The sequence below is a fragment of the Erpetoichthys calabaricus genome, chromosome 2 (assembly GCF_900747795.2).
Source record: "Erpetoichthys calabaricus chromosome 2, fErpCal1.3, whole genome shotgun sequence".
Taxonomy (NCBI): Eukaryota; Metazoa; Chordata; class Cladistia; order Polypteriformes; family Polypteridae; genus Erpetoichthys; species Erpetoichthys calabaricus.
In genome coordinates this window covers 52,817,319-52,830,567 of record NC_041395.2, presented here as the reverse complement: position 1 = coordinate 52,830,567, position 13,249 = coordinate 52,817,319, and the positions used below count along the sequence as shown (strand labels likewise).

The 13,249-nt window shown below is 40.3% G+C and overlaps 1 long non-coding RNA gene across 1 annotated transcript in view; it reads right to left on the bottom strand.

Moving 5' to 3' along the window:
- Positions 1 to 11,081, bottom strand: part of LOC114645894 (uncharacterized) — a 44,094-nt gene extending 33,013 nt beyond the window's left edge. The window contains exon 1 of the long non-coding RNA XR_003715219.2: positions 10,983 to 11,081. This is a non-coding gene — a long non-coding RNA (uncharacterized LOC114645894). The remainder of the gene's footprint in view (positions 1 to 10,982) is intronic.
- Positions 11,082 to 13,249: the final 2,168 nt, after the last annotated feature.

Genomic DNA, 13,249 nt, shown 5'->3' with positions numbered 1-13,249 from the left:
TATATTCTCTCACTATTTCATTTGCTTGTTCAAATGTTGTGTAGCAAACTTTAAATGAGCTTCAACATGCTTTTTTTTCAGCAGTGGAGTCTTGCGTGGCGAGTGTGCATAGAGGCCATGGCGGTTGAGTGCATTACTTATTGTTTTCTTTGAAACAACTGTATTGGCTAACTCCAGGTATATCTGTAGCTCTCCGTGAGTGGTCCTTGGCTCTTAGATAACTCTTCGGATTATTCTTTTGACTCCTCTTGTCAGAAATCTTGCGAGGTGCAACTGGTCGTGGCTGGTTTATGGTGAAATGACGTTCTTTCCACTTCTGGCTTTTGCCCCACTGGAACATTCAGAAGTTCAGAAATATGTCTGTAACTAATGCCATCAGCATGATTTGCAACAATAAGGTCACGCAGGTCTTGAGGAGAGCTCTTTGCTTTTACCCATAATGAGATGCTTCTTCTGTGACACCTTGGTAATGAGAAACCATTTTATAGGCCATCAATTAGGACTAAACCAGCAAATATTAATTTGCACTGGCAGGGGGCAGGATTGCTTTCTAAATCCTGACAGATTTCAGCTGGTTTCTTGGCTTTTGCACCCCCTTTTTCATCATGTGCTCAATTTGTTTTCCCTGTGTCATTCCACTTTATTACACAGTTTAATTTATTGACTTATTTGTTTTGATTTTTTTGTATGTGTTGATTACTTGGGTTGTTACTGACATCTGGTGAGAATTTCATGTCCATAGCCCCATTAGAAATATATTTACTGAGAAAACTGTTTACGTGCCCAGTAATTATCCTCACTGTATTTGGAAATACATTTTAATTTCATATGCCCTTTAACCAGTATAACTGATGTGAAAGCACCAATGCTATATTTAGTATGTGGGTTTACTTATTTAATATTTGTGCTTTTACATTAAGTATATTGGTTTATTCGGCTTTCTTTTAAGTCCCTTTGTCCACTTTTCTTTGGTTTGGGTGCATTCTGATGTGAGAGTAGATCTTTTTGTGTGATCCTCTGACTACTCCACATATTACATTAGGGATTTGTCTTTTAATCCCCATTAACTGGTGGTTGTCCGTATTTTTGTCCACCTACTCAAACCTCCTCAGCCTTTTCTCTCCTCATGTTTTGATGTGTTATCTTTGTCAGTCTCTTCCATCAGCCCAGCTCTCCATGACTTAATATTTTCCAACTTCATGTTTAATGTTCCTCTATCATGTGCCAGTCCCATACTCACCCTCTGTGTAGCCTTTATAGAATCTTCCTTTCATTGTTGGGCAATTGCCACAACCAAAATCGTATAGAAATAGTTTTATGTAATCAAAAGACATCTCACATTTTAGTAATGTTATTCTCATACTGTTGTGAAAAGGCTTTTTGACTTTTTAATTTACAGAGTGTTCATTAATGATTTTTCTGGTTAAAGTATGTCATTTAGTGGAGAATGTTACATGTGTCTCTAGCTTTTTTTTAAACATACGCTTGAGACACTGTTACATAAAGAGAGTGTCTGCCACAGAGCCATATCTGCTGTAAGCATCCAGAACAAAATGTAGAAAAAGAGTCCACCTAATGTGTAGTTGATCAAATTGTGAAATACTGAAACTTTATAAAAAAAAAAATTCCTGCTGCAAAAATTTCTGTGGCTACCAGCATTAATTACAACATTATTGTATACTTTAATCAGGTTAATAATTTATTGACACAGTAAATAACTGCATTTTCCATAAAACCATATTTACAGGGTGCTTCTAGTTAGGCACATACACTGTTGTGTGGCAGTAATATCTTTATAAATAATTAACAACACTCAAGCAACATGGTTGCTAAGCCAGAATTGTGTTATTGTATACACTCAATCCAGCTTGTGTTGGAGATGTTCTGATCTGTAAATCTGGAGTTTAATGTTTGTGCCTTACAGCAATTAACAACAGAAGTTGCATTGCAGAGTGACAGCATTATAAATATTGATGAGGTAGTAAGTATGGTAGCACAGTGGTAAGCTCTGCAGCCTCACACTCCTGGGTCTCATTTCCTGCTCATGTAACCATCTGTGGAGCATGTGCACCTTTTCCATGTTTGCACAGTTTCCTACAAACATTTTGATCTACTCCCAAACCTTTTCAGGCCTACATGTTAGGTTAATTGTCTTGTGGACTTTTGTAAGTTAATTTAAGTAATTACTATTCTTTATTTAGCAAATGTCTTATAGTCCAAAGTGATTTACTGTACAAAAGCAAACCATAGTCCATCCAAGTAATTTGAATGATTATAAAGTAATGAGAAACAGATTAGAATGAGTGTAATAGCACAGTTCATCTCCATGCTAGATGAAAAGCTCAAATAAAACAATAAAACTTTGGGTCATTAAGTTGGTATCACTGCAGTCCTGTTATGCAGTCTTCAGGATGTGAGGACTTGGATCAGATTGGATGGCTTGGGCACAAGGACTGAGAAGCATCCTCTAGGTGTAGCTCACCTGGTGATTGAACACTTATTACATGGTTGAGTAAGGAGACCAGAGACTGGATGTACTGGTGTTTTGAGCCATGAGCCTGAGTACCCGCTGCATCTGGAAGCCAGCGAATCAAGTCAAGTAAAGGAGTAATACGTGCAAAACAAAGAACTGAAGGCACCAGCCATGCAGCTGCTTTCTGAAGGAGCCAGAGAGGTCTTCTAGCTGTTTGCTGGGAACTCTGCTTGGAGGTGGCAATAGTATGTTACCATCAAGTGCTTAAATGAGTTTCATGGTGTAAGTGGAACAGTCGGAACTGTTCTTGCAGGGTCACTGCAAGATTTGTTACCAATAGCTGATGAAAGGAGGGTGATATCATAAAGGACAGTGCTTTTAAAAAGATAATGGGTGCAGAATTGGATAAGTTAATTCATCCCAGCTCTGATATGTTTAAGCTCCTCTTGAACAGGTACGTAAAAAATATGGTTTGCAAAAACAAATAATGGATAAATACTTAACAGTACCTAAAAATGGAAGATTGGGCACAGATGTACTATTCAGGGCTGATATACTATTTGAATGCTGAAATGTGACAAAATTCTATCAATGCAGTCTTCCATCCATCCATTTTCCAACCCGCTGAATCCGAACACAGGGTCACGGGGGTCTGCTGGAGCCAATCCCAGCACAAGGCAGGAAACAATCCTGGGCAGGGTGCCAACCCACCGCAGGACACACACAAACACACCCACACACCAAGCACACACTAGGGCCAATTTAGAATCGCCAATCTACCTAACCTGCATGTCTTTGGAATGTGGGAGGAAACTGGAGCGCCCGGAGGAAACCCACGCAGACACGGGGAGAACATGCAAACTCCACGCAGGGAGGACCCGGGGATCGAACCCAGGTCGCCAGGTCTCCCAACTGCGAGGCAGCAGCGCTACCCACTGCGGCACTGTGCCGCCCCAATGCAGTCTTAGTAATATAAAATTCCATCTGGATGAGCACTTGCACCTCACCATCTAGCAACCAAGAGAGCTGAGCCTGAAATGGCTGCTTATACTGTGTGTGTTAAGACAACTGAAAAGTTGTAGCAGACACTTGCCATGTTTATTGTAGAACAGAATTAATGAATTCTGGAAAAAAAAATATGGAGAGTATTTAATTTTTTCCTCTTTTAAATAATATAATACATCACTTTCCCATTGAGATATTGCAAGTGTTTTAGGTTTTTTTCAGTTAAAATGGGTCTTTGTGCATGCAATATAGTGTAGGATAACACAAGAAGTATTTCATTGTGCAGTGCCATCCCATATTCTCTGAATATTCTGTGAAAGGCCTATGTGTGATGTTAGAATTGTGGTCATCAGACATATTTAAATGTTTCTATTTAATTATACAAATACAGTACGTAACTTCCCTCTGTACCTCCCCTGGATATGTGGGTTAGGATGGATGAATGAATGCATTGATAAGTAAATAACACATTTAGGCTTAAAAATAATCTTAATTACTGTATGTTGTGTAATCCTGCCAGGTTAGCTTTATTTTAAGGTAACTTAAACATGCGCTGTGTCAGCAGTTAGAAAGAGAACTAAAAATGTGGCAGGGTCCCTCTAGTGACTACAGTGTGGAACTGCAGTTGAGTATTCAGAAACATATAAATGAATTTGGGACAAACTACTCCCCTCAGTCCTTGTGCACACTGGCCATCTAGCAAGCAATGGTGTAATTATTCAGCCGTTTTCTTTTTCTCATGTTTTGTTATACTTGTGTGCTCTATTTAATTCTCTGCAGTTACAGTTGTGCTTGAAAGTTTGTGAACCCTTTAGAATTTTCTGTATTTCTGCATAAATATGACCTAAAACATCATCAGATTTTCACTCAAGTCCTAAAAGTAGATAAAGAGAAACCAGTTAAACAAATGAGACATAAATATTATACTTGGTCATTTATTTATTAAGGAAAATGATCGAATATTACATATTTGTTAGTTGCATAAGTATGTGAACCTTTGCTTTCAGTATCTGGTGTGACCCCCCTTTGCAGCAATAACTGCAATTAAACGTTTCCGGTAACTGTTGATCAGTCCAGCACACCGGCTTGGAGGAATTTTAGCCCATTCCTCCGTACAGAACAGCTTCAACTCTGGGATGTTGGTGGGTTTCCTCACATTAACTGTTCGCTTCAGGTCCTTCCACAACATTTCGATTGGATTAAGGTCAGGACTTTGACTTGGCCATTCCAAAACATTAACTTTATTCTTCTTTATCCATTCTTTTGTAGAACGACTTGTGCGCTTAGAGTGTTGTCTTGCTGCATGACCACCTTCTCTTGAGATTCAGTTCATGGACAGATGTCCTGACATTTTCCTTTAGAATTCTCTGATATAATTCAGAATTCATTGTTCCCTCCAGCGTGTCCTGGGTCTTCCCAGGGGCCTCCTCCCGGTTAGACATGCCCGGAACACCTCACCAGGGAGGCGTCCTCGAGGCATCCTGATCAGATGCCCGAGCCACCTCGTCTGACTTCACTCGAATATACTGAAACAGACACGCTGGATGGACTATGTCTCTCGGCTGGCCTGGGAACGCCTTGGGAGAGTTAAGTCTGGGCATCTCTGCTCAAGCTGCTGCCCCCGCGACCCGATCTCGGATAAGCGAAAGAGGATGGATGGATGGATTGTTCCATCAATGAAGGCAAGCCGTCCTGGCCCAGATGCAGCAAAACAGGCCCAAACCATGATACTACCACCACCATGTTTCACAGATGGGATAAGGTTCTTATGCTGGAATGCAGTCTTTTCCTTTCTCCAAACATAACGCTTTTCATTTAAACCAAAAAGTTCTATTTTGGTCTCATCCATTCACAAAACATTCTTCCAATAGCCTTCTGGTTTGTCCATGTGATCTTTAGCAAACTGCAAACGAGCAGCAATTTTTTTTTTTGGAGAGCAGTGGCTTTCTCCTTGCAACTTTGCCATGCGCACCATTGTTGTTCAGTGTTCTCCTGATGGTGGACTCATGAACATGAACATTAGCCAATTTGAGAGAGGCCTTCAGTTGCTTAGAAGTTACCCTGGGGTCCTTTGTGACCTCGTCGACTATTACACGCCTTGCTCTTGGGTGATCTTTGTTGGTCGACCACTTCCGGGTGAGTGTAACAATGGTCTAGAATTTCTTCCATTTGTACACAGTCTATCTGACTGTGGATTGGTGGAGTCCAAACTCTTTAGAGATGGTTTTGTAACCTTTTCCAGCCTGATGAGAATCAACAACTCTTTTTCTGAGGTCCTCAGAAATCTCCTTTGTTCGTGACATGATACACTTCCACAAACGTGTTGTGAAGAGCAGATTTTGATAGATTCCTGTTCTTTAAATAACACAGGGTGCCCACTCACACTCACTGAGTTCTAATTAGGACACTGGCTGGGAATGAAAACACGTAGCCACTGCGGCCCTCCAAGACCGTGATTGAGGACCTTGGTTTAAGGCACAGGTGTCGAACTCTGGTCCTGGAGGGCCGCAGTGGCTGCATGTCTTCATTCTAACCATCTTCTTCATTAGTGAGCCATTTTTTACTGCTAATTAACTTCTTTTTGCTTTAGTTTTAATTAACTTGACTCAGGCCTCTTAATTGTCTCTTTTTCCTTAATTAGTAGCCAAACAATAATGAGACATCAAACAAGCCACCATATGACAGAAAAAACAGAAAAATCAACAGATTTGGAAATTGCTGCTGTAGCAGAATGAGAGCAGCAACAAGCCATTGAATTAAATAATAGGCTTAATTAACAGCAAGAATCAGCTTCTCATTAAGAGACTGGTTGGAGTTTGAAATCCCAGTTTAGCTGGTCATCTGTTGGCTCGTTTCATGTCTCATTTCTGTTTGTCTGCCATTTAATGAAGAAACAAATCAATTCAGAGGACTGAATCCTTAAAAACTGGGCTATTGAAATGAAGGGAAAAGGAGTTAATTAGCAGTGAAAACTACTCAGTGATTAGGAAAAGGGTTAGAATGAAAACCTGTAGCACTGCGGCCCTCCAGGCCGGAGTTTGACACCCCTAGTTTAAGGGATCTGTCCTCCCATCATCTGTTTTGAGGTGTGTGTGTGTGTCGATGTAACACTTGGCCTACAAGCTAAAGGAATGAAGTACCCCCTTGTTAAATACGTAGCTTATGTTTAGCACAAATGAACTATCCAGCTGTGGATACCTTCAGATCCTTTCCAAAAGTAGGAGTTGGAAGTGCGAACAGGGAGGAAATGACAGAATTCCGCTTCACATAGAAAGCTCTAGTGAGAATAGTGGCAAGATGGAGAGCCAGCCTAGGCCTAATTTCTAAGACACCATCCTTATCAGGAGCATATCTGAGCAGCTGTGGAAGAACAAACAAGCAAACAGGATGGTGGAACTTAGGTAGCATGGACAAGACGGAAGGGTGCACTGTGTGAGAACATCTGGCAGACAGACCCCCCGTCGCATTCACTATTTTTTTTTCCAAAGCTGTCTATAATGTCCTCCTAAGACCTACAAACCTCCACATACAGATTAAATGCAAGGCAGTTGCTTGCCGTTGCTGTGCTCAGAATGAGTCTTTGGGAAAACCTTCTTACCCGCTGTGTAAAGGCAGTTCAAGGTGGCCATGACCAGGTGTGCTGAAGGCAGTTGTCGACCATGTAACCACTGCAGTCAACGCCATCGTCCACCAAAGATTATCTTCTTCATCAAGGCAGGAGAGAAACCCTACGCTCAGTCAAAATCTAGGGCTGGTCTTCTCACCACATCCTCTAACTGGCAGATTAGAGCAGATCTGGGCAAGCAGCTAAAATTTCCAGACACCACCACATAACCAATACTCAGCCCAGATGTGATTATTTTTTCACTGATCGTGTTCAACCTCACAGTGCCCTGAGAAGAACCCGTGGAAGAAGAGGCTAATGAATGAATGAAAGAAACAAAGCAAAACACCAGGAGCTTGTAGAGGAGTGCTGGATTAGTGGTTGGTGGACTTTCTGTGAGCCGAGTGAGGTAGACTTGTTGGGGCTCTGCAAGTCATGGTCTTGTCTGGAAATAATAGGAACTGCAACAAGGAATGCTGTGACAGAAGCCATGGAGGAAGCCAATAGGTGACTATGGATCAAGAAAACGGATCCGATGAGAGCCGGCACGGGATCAAACTCGGCTGGTTTACCTGGGCAAAAGGGTATATATGATTTTGAAACACCTGAGGACCCCAAGAACATCACTGATTAGGTAACCCAATGCATACAAAAGGTGTGTCTTGCAATCTGAACATCTTATTAGTGAAATTGCAGGCGGTAATAGAGGAAAAAGAACTTTAGTTTTCAGGTTGTGTTTTATTCGCTTTGATTAAATTTGTCAGTAGGGCTACCAGAATGGCAAGTTCTATTTTAATCTACATCTGTATGCAATTAAAAAAAGTGCACAATTGCACTTTCATGTCTTTCACATAATCTTGAAACCCTGGGAGATTCTGAGCAGCAACTTTTATTGTAAACGGAGAAAGTGACAGGTAAAGAGTGGGAGCTGAAACAAGAACGCGTTCCTGTGAGACGGCCATGGCAGCACAAACAGGCGGATGGCTTCTGTTCAAATCCACACTCCTTTATGTGACTTACTTTCTCATGGTTGGCTTAAAAAAGCATGTGTTGGTATTGTGACATTTCAAAACGATGGTGGTGTTCTTCTGGGGGAGAGCTCCTTGTTAGTGGGTGAAGCACCTTTAGTAGGTGAGCTATAAAATGAAAGCCATCTTATCTGTTTTTGGGTCACCATCCGCAAGCTCATTCCTTAATTTGGATACAATATTTTGATCAGACACATTTAGTTTTGAGACAATGTCATTGTCATGTCTCCTCAGAATAGATTAGATTACATATAACGTATTAATCCCCAAGGGAAAAACGCAAACCTGCCTGATGACAGCAGGCAGAAATGATCCCTGGACGTGCTTCTTATTTTACCATGGAGGTACGAGTCTGTGGCTGAAAGTACTCCAAGAAAGTGCCTCACGGATGGGGATGAGCAGAATCTTTCATGATGCCATTCAATTTTGTCTTCATCCTCTTTTCCACAAAAGTCTCCATAGTGTCCAGGGTCAGTCCTGTGACAGATCTGGCTTTGGTTTTGTTCAGGAGACCACAGCATAGAACAGTACACTGGCTATAATTAATGGCAGCAATGCTATATGAATAAAATGTATCATTATTATTATCATCAGTCATGTACAGTATGTCATGATGGCTTGTAGTCTTATCTCTAAAGAGTGTCTTGTGGTGGTCCAAGTTGTAAATGTTGCTATGTAAAATTAGGATAGAAAGACGACTTAAAAGTGGCGTAAAGAGAAAAACACAAATTACTGGAATTAACACCGAGGTTATGTAAATGCAAAAGTGTTCATGGGAAGTTGCTGATTATCTTCATTAGATAGATAGATAGATAGATAGATAGATAGATAGATAGATAGATAGATAGATAGATAGATAGATAGATAGATAGATAGATAGATAGATAGGAAAATTTGGCTTTTAACAGAAGCACTTTAAATAATTCAATAAATAAATAAATATATACACACGCTATCCTCTGAACAAATAACAGAATGACAAAAATGAAATAAAACCTCTGACTTGGCAGTCATAGTAAAGCCTCAGCAAACAAACTGACATTGGGCCATTATGTGGGCAGATATACTGGCCCCCTATGTGGGCAGCCAACAATGGCCCTATTGGGATTTACACATTGGGGCAACATTGTCCCTAAAACACTGGCCCAGTGTAGGCACACGGGCAGGGAGACTAAATTTGCTAATGAACCTGGAAAAGTCCATCCATCCATTTTCTATACCCACTTATCCAGGGTCAGTTGCCAATCCCATGGACAGGACTTCTGCCCATCACAGCCTGAACACACACGCGAGTCAATTTAGCCCCACCAGTCCACCTAACCTGCATGGTTTTGGACTGTAGGAGGAAACTAACAAAGATACGGAGACAACATGCAAACTCCATGAAGGGAGGACCTGGGATGTGAACCCTGGTCTCCATTACTGTGAGGTATTACCACTCCCAAAGAACTACTCCTTACTTCTCCTTGCTCCTTTCCTTAAAATTTTCTTTAGTGTTTAGTTGTTTTTCTACCAATTAAATTATGTGTAATTAAGATTTACAATTTAATAATTAATAAGAAAGGGAATTTAAAAAAAAATGTATTCATTGAAAACACAAACTCCCTTTGTGTTTACTGGTATGAGTCCAGCTTTATTTTTTTATTTTTTGTTACAATCCTGGACACATAATCATTGCAAATAATGTACAACAAGTTGTGCAATTGTAGCCAATATAAAAACAATACTTTTTAAAGGAGTTCAAAATGTTATTTCAAAGTTCTACAAACAAAATCTAAAACCCATGGAAAATACTCATTCTCTGAATTACTTGCTCAGTGATGACATTATAAGGTAGTGGTTACACTGGCCAGCTTTACCAACTATCACTGGGTCAATTAGGGCCTTAATGAACTTGTTCTGCTGGCGATTAACCCATTTTGGGCTACCAGAGGAATTTTGCTAAGGGGCACCTTGTAGCGGCCTCCACACTGGGCCCGTGCGATATTTAAGTGGGTTTACCTAGTCCAAACTGCCCATGGACTACCCACTGGGGGCCAACTGTGTGCATGTTTGCTGGGCCAGGCATATCGCCAATGGTATAAAGGAGCCCCAGCAGCAGTTATGGACACACTTCTGCTGCATATTGGCTGAAAGTCCTCAGTGTTAGTGTATCAGAGAGAGAATGTGCAGCACTGTTCATAACAGCACTCAGTCATTAACCTTGAAATATAATCTGCATATGCTAATAAGTCTCTCTTATAAATGATTATAACAAATTATTAGTCTGTACTTCGCACTAATAAATTCACCAAATTAATGAAATAGAAGGTCCTGATCAAAACCAGAGTCCCCAGCCGAGTTATCTCTAGAGGCCAGCGCCTTTATTCTGTCGGCCATTTACTGGACAAGTGAAAAGACATTACAGTCTGTGCGTGGTAAGCAAGTATTAGTCTATGACCTGAGATTTTAAACACCCTTTTCTATATTTACTAGAAATAACATTTATAGAGATTCCAACATTTGTTTGCTTAACTTGCCAGCGTGTAACTGAGCTATGATGATACGCCATCGCGAAAAAAATATATTATTCCCCGAAGCTTCATTAGATCAAAGGAAGGTGAGAGATCAGCCTGACCTCGGAACTGGCTAATTTTAAACAGAAACTTACCAGATAGGCAATTCTGATAGATTGCGCAATGGATGTAGAAATCAACTTTTATAACAATATGAAAATAACTTGTTGGTTTGCACAGACCTGACAGACGGATGTGATCTCAATCCGGTCACCCGTCTTTGATTTTTAGAATTCGGGTTTGTATGTGCATATATTATAAAGGGTACGTTTCGGTTAGAAAATGTGTAGTCAAATCGGAATAAGCAAGTCTCTTACCTGTATAGCGACCTCGGTATTTGCGCTTTACTTTAAAGCAGGGGTCGGCAACCCCGCGGCTCTGGAGCCACATGCGGCTCTTCAGCCTCCTTGTAATGGCTCCTTTTGGACTTGACCAAAAAAAAAAAAAACATGAAAATGAATAACGGCAATTTCTTAATTTAATTTGTATATAATATATGTAATATATATATAATGTTTATTTACTACTACTACTGTTATACACTTTAACATCTAATTTTTATTTTTATTTATAATTTGTCAACTAAAATATGCGTCACATCTACGTCTATAGCCCTCGCCTTTACCTGCAGGTGGCTTCTGGAGTGTGCGACCCCTGCACTAACCATGAATAAATCCCAAAAATGAAAAATCCCAGAAGAGAACAGAGAGTTTAATTCTGCGTGGACAGAAGCATTTGCCTTCACCGCCAACGACGCTGGCTTACCGGTGTGCTTAATATGTGGCGATAAATTATCGAACAACAAAAAATGTAACGTTGAAAGACATTTTCGAAACAAGCACTCAGCATTCACTGAAAAATACCCAAGTGAAGATGAGCGAAAGAGAGCAATTTCGGAACTGCAACGGAAAGCTGAACAGAGCAAACATACTTTCAAAAAGTGGATCACTTCTCCACAATCAACTACAGCTGCTAGTTTTGTGGCAGCTCAAGAGATCGTAAGGAGGGGTAAGCCGTTCACAGAAGGAGAATACATGAAAGAATCGTTCATAAAAATATCAGAGCATCTATTCTCTGACTTTAAATGTTTTGGTGTTTGAGCGCATGATGACAGTGTTTGCCAGAGATGTACAGAAAGGTACACTCTCTCACTTCCCCTCCCTGAGAGAGTTCAAAGCAGTGAACATTCACATAAATTGTGATTATTTCCACAGTACAATTATTGCAATGCAAGCTGCATTTAGAGAAAGATTCAGTGAGTTCAGAAAGAAAAAAAACACTCTCTCCTTCCCTGGACATCGACCCATCCCTGCTGAACACATCCGCATTCACAGGAGTAAGTAAGCCCGATCTAGAAATTGAACTGGCCGCATAGCGGATAAAGATTTATGGGTGTCCAAGTTCAAATGCCTGACAGCGGATCTTGAAGAAGTCGCCCGTCAGAAGGCTACTCTCGCTAAAGAGCACAAATGGACTGATATTGAAAACCTCCCCAAACCCGACAAACTTGTTTTCAATACATGGAGTGCCATTCCCGAAACATATATGAACATGAAAAAATATGCATTTGGAGTCCTGTCCATCTTTGGCTCAACATACTTATGTGAGCAAGTTTTCTCAAGAATGAACTTCATAAAGTCCAACTATCTCTCCCACCTCACACATGAGCCTGCAGTCCTGTGTGAAGGTCAAAGTCACATCGTATAGCCCCGACATAGAACAACAACAACATTTATTTATATAGCACATTTTCATACAAAAAGTAGCTCAAAGTGCTAGAGATGATCTGCAGCGAACTTCAGAAACAGAAGTCACATTAAACAGGTGAGAACAATAGCATTTAATAGGCTAATATTTAAAAAAAAAAAAAACACATTTATTTCAGACCCGGAGCTGATGTAGGTTTTTTTGTATGTTCAGGTGCTTCAGTTGATTGCTGGCTGAGAGGGAAACCTGAAGAGGATGAGATAGATAGATAGAGCACACTGAAATGGAATTTTATGTTTACTTTTTTAAAGCTGCTAAGCTACAGCTAAATGTTTTATTTATATTAAAGTGGGCTAGTTTTTATTTTAATTTTATACAGGTATAGGAAGGACTCAAATAGGCCTGCAGTTCAGTTAAATTTATTTCAAAGTAGGCCTACACATGCACACTGCACTTCTGTTTGTTGTATTCCGTGGTTGTAACATGTAAAATCTAAAAAAAGATTAAAACTTTTAAAAGTTTATAAGCTGTGTTATGTTTTGCGGCTCCAGACTATTTTTCTTTGGAGGAAGAGGGAGCAAAATGGCTCTTTTGATAGTGAAGGTTGCAGACCCCTGCTTTAAAGGAACAGCGCACCCAAAAACTAAGTGGGCTTGGGTTACAGAATGAAATGCCTCCGCGACTTTATTTTCCTTACTCTCCATAACCGTAATTGAAGACGTGAGTTCCAAAATCTGCTAATTACACCTTTTGGTAAAATTTAGTGAGCACGTGATCGTGACTTTTCATGCAGTTGGTCATGCGCCGAAAATATGTTTGAGCTTCAAAACCTGCTAATTGCAACAGTGTAGCGCTAGAGTTTTAGGGATTTAGTTTC